This window comes from Ursus maritimus, unplaced genomic scaffold, assembly GCF_017311325.1.
Source record: "Ursus maritimus isolate PB19 unplaced genomic scaffold, ASM1731132v1 scaffold_3, whole genome shotgun sequence".
NCBI classification, from domain to species: domain Eukaryota; kingdom Metazoa; phylum Chordata; class Mammalia; order Carnivora; family Ursidae; genus Ursus; species Ursus maritimus.
In genome coordinates this window covers 79,375,081-79,392,008 of record NW_024425563.1, presented here as the reverse complement: position 1 = coordinate 79,392,008, position 16,928 = coordinate 79,375,081, and positions in this window count along the sequence as shown.

Here is a 16,928-nt window from a genome sequence, read left to right as displayed (position 1 = left end):
AATTTAATTAGAGGAATTATTTCTGATGGTTACATGATAGAAAACTTCATACATTTGCAATTTAAAAGAAATTTGTACTTTTCCTCTATGCTCTCTATTAGAAGTTTTACAGTTTTAGTTATGTTAAAGTCTTTAATACATGCTGAGTCGATTTTTGTATATGGTGTAAGTAAGGGGTCAAATTTCATTTTTTTTTTCATGTAGATATCCAGTTTTCCCAACACCATTTATTGAAGAGATTACCCTTTCCCTATTGTGTGTTCTTAGCACTTTTGCCAAAGATCAGTTGACCACATATGTAAGGATTTATTTCTGGGCTTTCCATTCTAGTCCATTGGTCTCTATGTTTGTGTTTCTGCCAGTACCATACTGCTTTAATTACTATAACTTTGTAATATATTTTGAAATCAGAAAGTGAGAGGCCTCTTGTTTTTTTCTTCTTTCTTAAGATTGCTTTGGCTATCATGGGTCTTTTGTCATTTTATATGAATTTTAGGATTTTTTTTTCAATTTACACACACACACACACACACACATGACATTAAGATTTTGATGGGATAGCATTGAATCTTTAGATCACTCTGGATACTGTGGACATTTTAAGAAAATTAAGTCTTCCAGTCCATGAAAATGGGATGCCTTCCCATTTATATGTGTTCCCTTTAATTTCTTGCATCATTTTTTGTGTAATTTTTGGTGTACAAGTGTTTTATCTCTTGATTAAGTTTATTCCTAAATATTTTATTATTTTTGATGCTATTGTAAATGAGATTTGTTCAATTTCTATTTAAAATAGTTATCTTTTGTGTATAGAAACACAGTTGACTGGTTTAGACCATGACTTCTTTCATGTGTCACTAAAAGCACAGGCAACAAAAGCAAAATAGACAAGTGGGACTATAGTTATGCTACACTAGTAAATTCTAGAGATCTGCTATATAACAAAATGCCTATAGTTCAAAATATTGTATTGTGCACTTAAAATATTTGTGAAGAGACTAGATTTTATACCTACCCATACCCCATCCCCTCAAAAAGGGACAAAGAGAAACTCTGGGTGTTGTTGGATATATCTAATACCTTTGTTGTGGTGATAATACCATGATTGTTTGCCTGTGTCTAAACTCATCAAATTGGACACATTAAATGTGTGAAGTTCTTTGCATATCAGTTGTACTTCAATAAAGCTTTAAAAGAATAAAAATAAAATACTCCAAGGTAATGATTCAGCAGAAAAGAAAGATGAAAGAAAGAAAGAAAGACTCTAGAATTTATTAGTCTAGCATAACTGAAATTTATACCTATTGAACAACAAACCTCTTTCCACCCCTGGCAACCACGATTGTATCCTCTGCTTCTATGAGTTTGACTGTTTTAGATACCTTATATCTAAACCATGCAGTATTTGTTCTTCTGTGATTGACTTATTTTATTTAGTATGATGTCCTCCAGGCTTATTTACATTGTTGCAAATGGCACGATTTCATTCATTTCAAAGGCGACTAATAGTCCATGTATTAATATTCCATATTTTCGTTATCTGTTCATATACTGATGGACACTTGGGTTGTAGTCATATGTTGCTGTTGTGAATAGTGCTACAGTGAACATGTAATGCAGGTATCTCATCAAGATCCTGATTTCAAATCTTTAGCTAGTCACCCAGATGTGGGGTTGCTGAATCATATGGTAGTTGTATTTTTAATTTTTTGAGTCACCTCTGTAATGTTTTCCATTACTGCTGCACAATGTTATATTTCCACCAATATTGTACAAAGATTTCAATTTTACCACAACTTGGTCAAATCTGGTATGTATGTATGTACGTATTTATTTATTAATAGCCATCCTCCTAGGTGTGAAGTAATATCTCATTGTACTTCTGATTTGCATTTCTCTGATAATTAATAATGTTGATCATATTTTCATATATCTGTTGTCTTTTTGTGTTTCTCCTTTGGAGAAATGTCTTCTCCTCTTTTGCTCAATCTTTAAAATCATGTTATTGGGGGTTTTTTGCTACTAAGTTGTTGGAGTTCCTGATATATTTTGGAAATTAACCCTTTATCAAACATATGATTTGCAAATATTTTCTCACATTCTGTAGTTTGCCTTTTAATTTTGTTGGTTGCTTCCTTTGCTGTGCAGAGAGGTTGTAGTTTGATGTAGTCCCACTTGTCTATTTTTGCTTTTGTTGCCTGTGCTTTGGTGACATATGAAAGAAATTGTTGTCAAAACTAGTCAGCTGTTTCTATACACAAAAAATGAACTATTTTAAAAAGAAATTGTAAAAATCCCATACTTTTCCTACAATAGGCTTTCATTACCTCTTTTAAATAATTTGCTACCTGCCAATTTCAAATGTTTATAGGTATCTGTTCTAGCTGTCAAAGTGATAATAATAAAGTCTACATTTTTAATTTTTCACCAAAAACCAAGATAACATTATTCACATCTGTTACACAGAGGATAATTTTAACAATAGACATGATGTTTTATAAATTGTGCTGGCTATAGAATAGATATTTTAATGGTCTTCCTTTTCCTTAAAATAGTTCAAAATGGTTTACTAAGTTGAATTGTTCCTTTGATTTGGCGTCTTATAGCTATGGAATTGCACTAATAGGAGAAAACAAAGTTAATTATTGAACGTTAACCTTTCAAAATACATTTAGATTGCAAATATTAGGAACCTCTGATATCAGTAAGAATTTTTGTGTGCTTGTGTTTGTGTGTTCCTTTTATAGTGGAAACCCTCACAATGTTCAGATGGCTTTTAGCTTTCTTCATTTTTTTTTAATAGTTGCAACATATTTAACTATCAAAGGATACATATCAAAACTGATGTAAACTATTCCATGGAACAATTTATAAGACAAAAACAAACAACCCAATAGAAAAATGGGCAAAAGACTTGAATGACTACTTCACCAAAGAGAAAACACAAGGGACAATAAACATATAAAAAAAATGTTCAATCTCATTAATAATAAAAGAAAGAAATTAAAATCAAAATGACATTTTATAGCCTCTAGGTTGAAAAAAAAACAGTCTGTCAAAATCAAGTCTTGGCAAAGACTAATAGCAACTCTCACACATGGCTAGTGGCCACAGACATTGATAAGATCTCTGAGAAAAACAGGTGGTATTACTTAGTAAAGTTAAGCATTTCTGTATACTACAACCAGATTTCCGCTTCTAGTTAGAGTGTCTAGAGAAATTATTTCATATATGTTCAAGAGATATGTAAAATAATGCTAATAGTGATTTTTTCATCATTGCAAGAAAAAAGATGCAAAAATTTTAAAAAGAAAGATAATAAATTATGTTACATTCATATAGTGGAATCAGGGTCATCACCTTGCTTCAGCTCTGGGGCACCATTCACATTGTCAGCACATTTATATAGAAAATTCATCCACTTTCAAGATCATGGTCAGCACATGTAATAGTTTCAAGCAAAATTGTTTGCAAGTTATAAGTCTCCTCATTCTTCAGTTATAAGAGATATCATCCTCCATAATTTATAGGATTAAAAACTTTCATAAAGTGGGTGTGTGCCTGTGTATATGAAATCTTCGTAAAACTTCTGTGGATGAAACCCTGCTAGACAAATAGCCTTATTTCTTTTCAACATGAAAGATTGGAAATGAATAATCAAGAATATGGTATTGTTTTCTATTATGCAAATATATGATCATTACTTGCCTGAATATTACTTCATAAAGCCAGTTATAAAAAGTTTCACCAGTGAAAACCAGTTGTTTCCTTAATTAATTAACATTAATTCCTCATAAATATTGTAAAAAAATAATTTTACCTTCCTAATCTTAACTATAAAAATTCTAATTCCAATGATCAAAATATCAAAAAGAAAATCAAAGATGTTGAGTAAAATTATTACAAAATAATACTTTGAAAATTATTTATTTTATCCCAAATTTTAATCTGAATTAGTAATTCAAACAATATATACCATAATGGTGTTTTGTTGTTGTTGCTGTTGTTTAATGAAGACATTATAATCTCAGAAGTTTGTTTCTTTTTTTGAAAGATTTTATTTATATGAGAGAGAGATAGCATAAGTAAGGGGAGGGGCAGAGGGAGAGGAATAAACAGATACCCCACTGAGCAGATATCCTGCCATTGGGCTCCATCCCAGGACCCTGAGATCATGACCTGAGCCAAAGTCAGATGCTTAACTGACTGAGCCACCCAGGCACCCCTTAGAAGTTTGAGTTTCTGGTAGAAAATTTTAACACAATTTATGGTCATATTCCCCAGGAAACAGATCAAGTTGCTGATGTTTTATGGTAACTTTGTTTAGACAGAGTCTAAATGTATAATGAAAGAGGATGCAGCTTCCAAAGCAACCTGCAGGTGGATTGGTAAATCCATGCTTACCACCTCAACTGGGTCTTTAATATGCCCAGCAATCCTAATCCTTTAATTAGGTCTCTCACTCCCATTTGATTACTATTTAAGAAGTTCTCCAACCACCTCAAGCCCAAACAACCTTCCAATAATAATTTCCTCTCTCTTAGCTGTTGATCTTACCTCCTCCAGTGAGTGTTCATTGCTTCCCACCACAAAATCTGAAAATCTAGTGGTATCACTCCATTATAACATGGTTTCTCCCTCTAACAAGGGTCCCTAGAGTCCATTCATCTCCTTTTTTCTTCTCAGAATCCTTTAGTTACCAAAGATGGCCTTTCTCTCCTCTGTCTTCACTTTTCCCCCATCTACTATCTTATCATCAGCATTTAATTATGTTCAATTATTTTCCATACTAAAAATTACTGACCTACTGGCTTCACCTCATATCTTCTAGCTGCTACTCTATAGCTCCTGTCTGTAACATAGGCAAACTTCTTTTCTTTTTTTCTTTTTCTTTTTTTTCAGGCAGACTTCTTGACAACTCTATTCACTTTCTCCATGTCCTCACCTACTTGTCATTTCATGTCCACCACTCTGCTGAGAACTGCACTCGCCAAAATAACCTGTGGCCTCCTTGTACCTAAGTGCCAAGGTCCCTTTTAGTATTTACGTAACCTGGCTTTTCATCAGTATTGGCTTGTCTATCACCAAGCTTCCTTGCATTTCTTCCCTTTTAGTGAGATGTTCTTTTTTAATTCTCCTTTGCATACTGTTTTCTCTATATGCCGTTTAATATTGGATTTCCTCAGGCTTCTATTTTAGGCCATCTTCTTTCCTCACTTTAAACTTTCTCTCATACTTTGAAATGTCATTTATATGTCTGGCTGCTAATAATTTTTCCCTGGACAACTTCCAAAACAATTCTTTTAATCTCTAGACTAGGTATACAGGTACTTAACAATACTCCTAGAAGACAGCCTGTCCAGCAGTGAACTCGTCTTTCCAGCTAACAAAAGTGTGTGTCAGCTGAATAAATAGAACCGGCATTTAAATAGTTGGCCAGGTCAAATAACTTGGAATCAGCCTTTCTTCCTTTCCCTTCACTGCCAAACCAACTTAATAATTTACTGGTTCTACAACAACAACAACAAAGTCTCCAAAAATTTCTCAGCCTTATCACTTTCTCCATATTAGTAATGCCCACCTGTATTATCTCTTAGATTCCAGTTTAAACCTTTTAAGTAGCCTTTTTTACATCTAATCTGTTTTGTGGTTTGGCATTTTCTTCTAGTCTTATTTTCTCCAATCAGTTTTCCAAAATGCAAGCAGGTTTAGCTTAATGACATGCAAATATGAAGTATATGTGAGCTTGTGTAAAACTCTTCAAGGTTTCTCATTAGTCTGTAGATGAATAGCAAAACTTATGTTAGTCTATAAGTTAATGAATTTCCTTTCTCATATCACAATTATCTAAATTATCAGCCATGTTTTAATTCCTCAATTGCAACAGTTTCTTTTTATGTCAGGTTATCACATGTTCCCATTAATTCCTTCTGCCTAGAGTTATCTCAGCCATCCCCAAGTTCTTCATTTAATTAATCCTCTCTTATTATTTAGGCTTTAGCTTCAAAATCATTTCCTCCAGGAAGACTAACTACCCTAATTATCCATACAAATTCAATTCACCCGTTTTATGCTCTTTTTTCACATCACAACTGAACTTCAGGATAGTCCTCTGAACTCCAGTGTCATTATCTTATACTTCCTGTTTGATACTTTTACTTTCACTTGGATAATGCATAGGCATCTAATAACAAGCCAAAACCTAAACTTCTCCCAGAACTTACTCCTCACAATTTCCCCTACAAAGTAAGCGATAATTCTACGTGTTAACAATCTTAGGATCATCCTTGAATCCTCTTTCCCTTATATCACACATCAGTGTTAGTTATCTCTTTATAAGAATTCCACATCTCAGCAACTTCTCACTGCCTCCCCCACTCCCTTCCTGTTGTAAGCCATTTGTTGTCCTTCCATGGATGACTTCAGTAGCTGGGAGGCTCGCTAGCTGCTTCTATCCCTGTTCCTTTCAGTCTTTTGTCAACACAGTAAACAGAGTTGTTCTTTTAAAATCTGAATCAAAATGTGTCACTCTTTTCCTGTAGTGGAGTCCAATTCTCTTTCTGATCTGAACTCTTCCCATGTGTCACCTCTCACTTTCTGCTTCACTTACACAGGCCCCCTTGCCATTTCCTGAAACATGCCAGACTTTCTCCTCCTTCAGGACTTTTTTTTTTTTTAAGATTTATTTATTTATTTTAGAGAGAGAAAGAGAGAGCACAAGAGTGGCAGAGGAGAAGAGCATCTCAAGTAGACTCTCCGCTGAGTGGGGAGCCCAACACTGGGGCTCAATCACCCAACCCTGATCATGACCTGAGCCAAAATCAAGAGTCTAACACTTAACAACTTAGCTACCCAGGTGCCCCTCTCCTGCTTCAGGACTTTTCATTTGCCCTTCCATGTGCCCAGAAAACACACTTCTAAATATTTTTATTGACTCTCTCCTTCATCATCTTTAGAATTTGACTCAAATGCTACCATTCTTGGTGTGACTTTAAGGCACAACTCTATTCAAAACTGCACTAACCTCATGTCTGGACTGTCTATTCACCTTTCTGCCTTACTGTTTTCCTCTTTAGTACTTAAAGCCTTTTGATAAGGTATGCATTCTACTCATTTTTATTTTTATTTTATTTTATTTTTGGTTTCTCTCCTCCCATGAGAATGTAATAGGAAAAGGGTTTGTATTGGCTTTGCAGTATTCCCTGTAACAAAACAATATTTGACAACTAATATGAATTCAGTAAATATTATTGACTTGATGAATAACAGTTATATTGAAATGTTACATTTGATATCTGTTATCTATCATATAATATAAGCATTTCAGAGTCAAGAAAACTATAAATTGTTGATTACGAGATTGATGTAAGAAATAACTAATGAAGTACCCAAAGATTTATGTATGATATTAGTATATTATTTATTATTAGCTACAGTAATAGTTTTCCTTTATAATAGGAAGGAGAAATATGAAAAAGACTTGAGGTTTAGAGGTAGGAACTTATAGAATCTCTTTGTGGCAGCTTTAATTTTCTGTGTGAAGGAAGAGGAGAGGTCAAGTGATTGTTTGGTATAAGATTCAAGGAAAATGGGCGATAGTTGTAACTGTAATAATGATCAACGTGTGATCAGTGTTAATGGCCAAGTGATGAATGGTATTGGGAAAATAGTAATGAAAGTGCTAATAGCAGGCTTCCAAGCTAGACAGAGATACAAAAATAAGAGGAGTTATAGATAAATTAAGGAGTTCTAGGGTTAATAAGTGTATTGATAACGTCAGACCACGAACATTTAGAAATTACTGATAGAGGAAGAATAAGAGGTGAAGTCTGAAAAGTGTATGGGTTTATGATTTCACATGTGGAACAATTCATGTTGATTTTGCATGGCCATTAGAGGAGGCTATGAAAGGAAAGAATGCACTTTTGGAGGCAAGCAGTATTTTAATAAATGGCCACTCGACAATACTTATTTAATGCCTACCATGCTAGGCACTGGAGAGAGAAAAAAAATAAGAATATGGTCTTTCCTATAAAATAACTTTTTCATTAAATGAGTGATAGAAGTATATGCACACATAATTTAAAAATGCAATTAAACACAGCCTTCGATAGAAGTAAAGAGAATTCTTTGGATGTAACCAGTTTAGCAAAAGCTGGGCAAAGGATGGGTAACCTCAAAAACTTCTGATACTACAAGACTTGCCAAAGCAGATTAACCAAAACAGATAACCACTGGCAAATAATTTTTAATAGAATTACTAGGAAATTAACTTAAAATTTAAAAATTAGAGACTGCTCAACACCTGACAAAGTTACTTAAATATCAAACGATATGAGATATCTTATTTATTTTTTTGCTATTCAAAATGCAACACATAAATTATGTGATATAAATACCAAGACCAACATGGTATTAGTTAAAGTCCTCTTTCTGAGAGCATTCCTCTGATATACCTGATTTTTCAACTCAACAAATAGATTTCTGCATATATCTCTGTATAACCAAAATTATGTCAATTTAAATATGAATTCATTTGAAGATTAAAATCCATCAGAATTAAGTTAGACATTGGGTAGTTGATATTAAATAAATTCTGTGATTTTAATTGATTTTTTTCCAGAAGTTTCAACACTATGACTAAATTGGTTTGATAGTATTTCCTGTAGTGTGTATATAGTTAGATAGGAGACTGTGCCAAGTGGAAGAATCATTTATTCAAATATAATGAGGATATGTAAATATTTATGGAAACTTTGCTTTTATTATTTCAAAAATATAGACATTCATAATATTATAATAGAGACAGTTGCTAACAAGACAGTTCTGGTAACAATTTATATTCAAGACAAGAAAGCTTACAATGGCAACTAGTGAAGTCTTGTTTTATTCTCTGAGATGTGCTCTGCCAGCTTTCTTCTGTACCAGCTGCTATACAACATTGTCAACCACATGCTCTTGGAGTTGCAATATGTCTGTAGGCCGCAGAGTAGTAGAATGGAAATGATATCTGTAAAACTAAAAATTTAGTAATTATATCTGATTTCTTGGCCTGACAGAAAAATAACAGAAAAAGTGAACTTCAAATTCATCAATAAAGACAAAATTACTGATCAAATATCTTTATTATATAATGAGTTTTAAATTATTGAAATGTCTTATTGGCATAGCAAAGTGTGGGAAGACATTAAAAGGAAGCATGAGTTGTCTTCTTTTATTTGCTTTGTCATGAGTTGTTACACCTGTAGAAAAAAATGTGTAGTCAGCCCCCACTTAGTAGGAGGGCAATACAGATAGTGCTCAGACTATTCAGTTGGTTCAACCTCATACAAACTGAAAATAAAAACAGAAACAAAACAGCTGTTAAGAAGAAGTTGAAAGGCATTAAGCTTCAGATATGTGAAATATTGCCTTTCTTGAACCTAGGCCTTAAAAAAATACTTTTGTCAGTATTTTAAATTCTCCATTCTGTCTTGGTCAAGAAGCTATGAAAATATCTCATGTAACAAGAATATCAAGGGAGATAAAATTTAAAGAGATTTAGAAAGGCAAAGATGTGAATTATATTCAAGTTGAATCTTTAGTAAAGAATTTAGTATTTGATGTTTATGTTGTTTGGTGTCAGTTGCAATTTAAATGCAATTTAAATCCTAACTTGACTCTAAATGTTTTCTTTGACACTGTAAACTAAAAATATATTCTAATAAAGAGTCCAGGTGACATTTATGGATGTTATTTCCATGCAAATAATGATAGTCTTGGGCTAAATTCCAAGCTGGAAAAAGTATATGTACTTTTACAATGAACCTAACAAGGAGGGGAAGGGAAGGCGTAACAGCAGTGAAGCTGTTTTTCAAATTAAAGTTCTATGCTTTTAATCTCTTTTCCTATTCAAGGAAAAGAAATATTTTGTTTATGTGCCATACCAACAAGGCTCAAACCAACTGAATGATACAACAAAGTAAACTCATTCAGATCTGATCCAGTAAAAACAAGACTTAGCAAAGTATTTCATGTTAAGTTTGGAAAATATTACCACCGAACTGGATAGGTTCCTGAAACCCCGGGCCATTTTCTCATCTGGCACTGTGGTCAGAAACTATTCCAAGTGTAGCACTCAATCCCACCAGCCCACCAACTTTTCAAAAACCACACTTTCTAAATTGCTTCTCATGAATGAGAAAAGAACCAGACTTTTTGTCAATCCATTTGCCATCAGGACAACTTCATGTTTTTATTTTCTTCTATTTACAATTTTCAGTTTTGTGTTAGACTTAGTTCTACCTGCATGTCGTTCTCTCTTTCTTTTTCCTCTCTGCAAAATTATTTAAACACTTCATATACAGGAGGTTCAGTTTTAATCTGAATACTTATTAACAATGCCTTTGCAAAAATGTGGCCAGACAATCCAGTTTCACAGATTTCGTGTATAAGAACTTTTTAAGCTCTTGGCCATTGTGCTGGCATTTATTTGTAACTAGGTTGCCATCTCTTCAACTATTCTTTTATTTACTAGCTTAATAAAAGAACACTTAGAATAGATTAACTGAATAAAATGTTAAAAACAAAAAACATATCAGCAACTAAATTTTCACCAATTGTAGACCATTTATTAGATACGGAATGGATCTTTATAATGAAATGTATTAACTTTGATTCAAGCAATATTTAAAACCAGAAATTTGTTGACTGGACTACTGAACTCCATTTTCCTTTGTTCTAAACAGTTAAACAGTCCAACATTTTGGGAGGAGATGAGGGCCAATAGTGAAAACATTTTAGAGCTGACAGTTGCACACCATATGCTGGGATTCTTTTACAAATGGAACAGTATTTAAATTCAAAATCAGTTTGAACACAATGCTGTTATTTTTAACATAGCCACTTAAATACTAACTTGTGAATATTGGGGAAAAAAGAAATTAACACAATATATTTGCCTTCCTTAGACTCCAACCAAAACTATTTTGGTCTTATCTGGAATACTTTTAGCAATTAAAGGCAAAATACCAAAAATCATTTAGACTCCTCCTCCTACCTTACCCCCAATATCCAACAGTCTCCCTTTTATTTTTATTTTATTTTCTAACATTTCTCAGTGCGGCCTTACCATCATTCAGGACCTCTGTGTCTTTCCCCATACAAATCGCCTGCAGAACTGCTGCAGGGCACATTGCAGTCTGTGAGAATGGTGCCCCCAAGTGGACATACACAGTGATCGTAATTCCAACAATAATTACTGGTGCTTTTTCATTCCATAACTATCTTCTAGTCCTCCATTAGAATTTATTTTTTATGTGAAAATTGAATTTATAACATCCCCATTATATACCTTCCATGACTTTTTACACAAGATGGTTCTCATCACCACCCTGATTTGCCAGTCCCATCCACTGAACACATTCCATGCTGTGGCTTCTAAACATGTTTCTTGTCTCTATAGTCTATGTTACTCTGTCCGAAATGCCAACTGCACTTTTATCCACTCAAAGAATTTAATTTGTCCTTTAAAACTTTACTGTTTCTATCTTCATTAAGTCTTTACTTTCCTGATCCCACACTAAATACAATCAGTCACTCTTTGTTCTATGCTCAACCTGCTGCTTGAGCATGCTTTTACTAATAACCCCACTATACTATATTGAAATCATTTTAAACTTACTAAAGGGTGATTTCTTGAATGCAGAGTAAATACATTCCATCTTCAGATGAATTTTCCATTACAATACTTCACCTATAGAACACACCAATTTTTATTGAGATAAATCATACATATAATAAAATCAATATAGAATATTTCTTTGGAAGAGAGTTTCATTGTAAAGCTGTACTGCTGAACTTTTTGTTTCTTCATAATATCTGTTTCCATATTTGAGTGCAAATGAAACTTTGTTGCATATCATAGCATTAGCAGTTAATTTATTGCTTCTGAAATCATTCCCCCACCTGCCTATTAAATCAGTGGCATATAGATGTGTATCTGTTTGTGTGAAAAGGTAAGAAATAAAGCCAACATACAAAATCATTGCTTTCAAAAGCTATGAAATTCACCATGCCAACTGATTAAGCAATTCGTAAATTGTCTTAAAATTTAAAAAAAAATGTTTGAAATCTTAATTAAAAGTTTATTTGGTCATTGTATTAATTTGCTATGCTGCTATAACAAAGTACCGCGGACTGAGTGGCTTAAGTAACAAATATTTATTGTCTCACAGTTCTGGAAGCTACAAGTCCAGCATCAAGGTATCAGCAGCATTGATTCCTTATGAGGGCTGAGAGAGAGAATCTGTTCTATGCCTCTCTTTAGCTTCTGGTGGTTTGCTGGCCATCTTAGACATTCCATAGCTTGTAGAATCATCACCCCTATCTTTGTCTTCATCTTCAAATCAAACAAGGGTTTGTGGCCAAATTCTTCCTTTACGTAAAGACACATTATATAGAAGCCCACCCCCATGAACTCATTGTAGCCAAATCACCTTTGTAAAGACCTTATCTCCAAATAAGGTCACATCGTGAAATACTGGAGGGTAGGAAAGACTTTAACATATGAATTTTGGGGTAATACAATTCAACACATAATAGTCACCATATAGTAAAACTAGAATATGTGAGATAGAAAACTGTATCACAAAAATTTTGAGTTTGAGAAGGCAATTTATGACTGTCAGAGAAATGGAATACCTGTTTGACAAAGGCCAGGTACATTAAGTATAGATGACTTGAGTGAAATGTACCCAAATGGTACAAAATTATGAGTATTAATTTCCTCCTGCATTTTGCAAAAACATTAGATTTTTTTTGTAAACTAATTAAAGTCTTACTAATTGTGTAATAGTTATGGTTACATATAAACAACAGATGAGGAAAATTTATGGGCAAAAGAAAAAAAAGATTGGTTGATAAGTAAACTGGTTCATGTATTTAATTTTTAGAGGTTTTTGACTTGAATTTGATAAAAATTAAAGCATATTTTTCACCTACATTTTTATGTTAACCATATTTCTATTTTCTATTAAAAGGGAATTACTGTTTGAAGTGTTTGATTAAGTGAAACACTCCTTAATTTTATTTTTCTCTCATTTCTCTATTGTCCTTATCCTATATTTCACATTAAACTACTTTTTTCCAAAAATAATATACCTTGGTTACATTGATAAACTGAAAATACAAAATTGTTTTCCCTCTTATTTCCAAAGAAATATAGTTACTTCCATATCATTTGCCAGACAACTCAATTTTTTTTCAAAAAAAGATGAAAGGTATACATTTCAATACATTTAAAACATATCAGAAAAGAAGATATTGTTTGTCAATGTACAAGTCTCTTTTGTTCTGTATTTCTTTTGGTATGTCACTAGATTACAAAAGAGAGCTTGGGGATTAATGGGGAAAGCCATGTAAATCATCAGCATTTATTTAATCTAACTAGCTTATTAATAAGGAATCATCAAGCAACCATAATAGGTATAACACTATGAGACAGCATGTGAAATAAAAGTTTAAGACATGACCTCTGCTTTAAAGATCTTAGCATACACTTGAAGAGAGACAACTAATATATTTAGAATATAAATGATTTAGGCTACAATCTATATTTGCAAAATGTGTTTAGTGCCAAAAAAGGACAATATTAGAACGTTACATTGAAGCTAGACCCTTTTATCTTAAGTTCTACACTTTTTCTAAGCTCTGAAATATATGATTAAAAGGTACTTAGGGTGCCTGGTTGGCTCAGTTGGTTAAGCATCTTCCGGCTCAGGTCATGATCCCAGGGTCCTGGGATCCAGCAGCGCTGGGCTCCTTGCTCAGCAGGGAGTCCTGCCCCTGCGTGGCCTCTGTCTCTCTCTCAAATAAATAAAATCTTAAAAGAAAAAAAAAAAGGTGCTTGGTTTTGAAGTTCCAAACCAAGCCTAGGCAAAAGGAAAAATCAGAAATACTAATCCTGTTTTTATTTTTTTTTAGAGTTTATCATGGAATTTTAGCATTAATTTTTATTTTTAAAATATTACATTAAATATTACTTATCTTGATTATTAAGGTCTTCTTTTCCATCCTCTTAAATTTTGCTCCCAACATGAATATCTCACTGTGCTCACCCTAGTGCCAGCCCTGTGTGCTTATATTATTCTTTTCCCTGTATAATTTGCGTATCATCAAGGATTTCCTAATTGTTTTTTAAGCAGTGTTTATGTTTCCATTTTGCATATATTGACATACAGTTTTTATTTTTAGAAAGTGTTCCTCCCCTTTTGTGAACTGCTATACCCCACCCAAACACAGAGCAAATTCAACATTACTGACAAAATGAACAGCTGAGATGAATGCTAACATTTCAGCTTTCACGTGATTTTTGTATAGTGTATTTATTTATGTGAAAGCCTTTAACAAAGCCAGTAAGGCATCTTAGTATCTTTGTCAGTTCTGATTATGAAATGTTTATAAAGTGTGATTTGGGGAGCATGACTGTGGTATCTAAGGGGGGGGATAGGTGGCGCAGAAGCAGAAAGTATTTGGACTTGCTTGTTGTTAAGTTTATAGACTGTATGCCTATAACATATAGCCTTTCAATTAGGAGACTATGTTTTCCCTTTGATGCACATTTGAGAGTTCATACAGTAAAAAAATATTTCATTAGTTTCGATTTCATGTATTTCTGGTAAGAGTCTGAATTGTTGACTTACCTGCATTCAGTAATATTTAAAGGAGTTTTATGCTTTGACTGAAAGTCCTTTGTGGGGGAAGGAGAGCTCAAGTGATCATATGTCCCTGTCTGAGAGGATATTCATCCTTATCAAATTGCCATGTGCTGTTTTCTCTACTTGGCATGCCTGCCAAAAACTGCACTGGCATTAAAAGGCAATTATTTCTCAATCTCAGAATCCTATAAGATTTCCAGAGCCACATCACAAAGAGGCATACAAACCCCCTACCAGCACTGTGCTTATGAGATTATTTCATAGCACAGATTAGACTAATATTATAGCCTGCAGGACTCCTTGCTCCTTGGCATGAGGAGAGTTTCCACTATTTTGAAGAGCAATTAGTACAAGTGAAAAATCTTAATTTCTACCTCTACTCTTTAAGATTAAAAAAAAAAAACTCTTTTTAAAATGCTGTATCATAAATACTGTCTTCAAAATAGTTATTGGTAAAACTGTCTATTTTTGTAGAGCTTTAAAAAGTAAAGTAACTGCACTGATAAAATATTTTATTGATAATTGAATGGTGCATGCTACATTTTTTTAACCGTACCATCAGAACTTTATAAATAAAGTATTTCTTAGAAAACACCCAGCTAAGTAGTCTCATTTTGCAGAAGAGAAAGCTAAAGCATCAAAAAAGCTAAACGACTTCCTCAGTTACTTATATCTACTTAGTGACAGAACCTGCATTGGAATGCAGTCTCCTCTCTATAACTACAAAGCGCATTGATTGAATTTCCTAGACAGTTGAGTGGAAATTTCCATATAAATTCAGCAAAGACAAAAATACTTAAGGAAATGATGTTCTAATTAACAAAAGCTTCCTTTCTTTTTTTTTTCCCTGCCTATAATATAGATATTAAAAATAGAGGTGCTGTAGACTGAAATTCGTATGTTGAAACCTTAATCTTAACGTGACAGTATTTAGAGGGACTTTTGGGAGATTATTAGGGTTAGAATATGTCACAAAGGTAGAGCCCCCATGATGGGATTAGTGCCTTTATAAGGAGATGAAGGGACCAGAGCTTTTCCTTTCTACCATGTAAGGATTCCGGGAGAAGGTAGTTGTCTGTGAAACATAAAGAGGGCCCTCACCAAGAACTCGAACACACTAGCACCTTGGGACTTCCGGCCTTCAAAACTGAGAATTAAATGTTTGTTTGTTAAGTTATCAGTCTATGACAACCTGTTAGAGCAGTCTGAACTGACCAAGACAGTAGGGGAAAATACTTATTGATAAACCACAAGCGTTTGTGGGACCTGTTAAGCAAAGAACCTTACCTCTACTCCATGTGGAATAAAGAGACATGTGGAGTTTCAGTATAGAAGAGGATAGATATGGCTCTCGCATTCAAGATTACACCATCTACATGGAATAAAGATATTTCTCCACCTTGTTCCTGCTGTCATTATTTCTCTGCTTCCCTTCTCCTCCTGGTAACTCTTAACTATGATACACACACTCATATGCACTCGTGCACATGTACCCACAGCTATGCATGCACACAAACACACATACACACCCCTCATTTCTTCCATGAATCATACTTTTCAGAGAGAGTAACATCAAAGTATATATTTAAAATTAAGGGGGAAAAAAACCCATGAAACAAAAACAATAAATATTTCTCTCACTCTGAAAGGAAGCAGTTTTGCTAAATAAGAACCCAATGTTTGAAAATAATCAATATATCAATAAGTTTTAAGTTGTACTAACTATTTAAGTATGAATTTAATAGAAACTTCATTTTTTCCCATGACAATGGATGAGAAATTGCTTTACATTTATGTAACATACAGAATTATTCTAGGGAAGAAAAAAAAAAAGTAATTCTAGTAATTTTACCCAAACAAGTAGATTTCTTCTGAAGTTTAATTGCTATATCTATAGAGACAAAAATTGCTAGCAAATTTTAAAATGCACTTCAAAGCTTCAAAAAAAAAAAGATTATGTAGATTCCAAGTTACCTGGGAGTGTAGTGTTTTGGTTTTTTTTTAAAGCAAGACTTAAAGGTTAATTGGTTATAGAAAATAAGTATTTTCCCCTACTGTCTTGGTTAGTTCAGACTGCTCTAACAGGTTGTCATAGACTGATAACTTAAACAACAAACATTTCTCAGTTTTGAAGGCTGGAAGTCCCAATATAACCAATATAAAGGTTAATTGGTATAGTGTGGTGGGAGTTAAACATTTTGCCTTAGCCCACTAGATGGTACATGGTGCCTA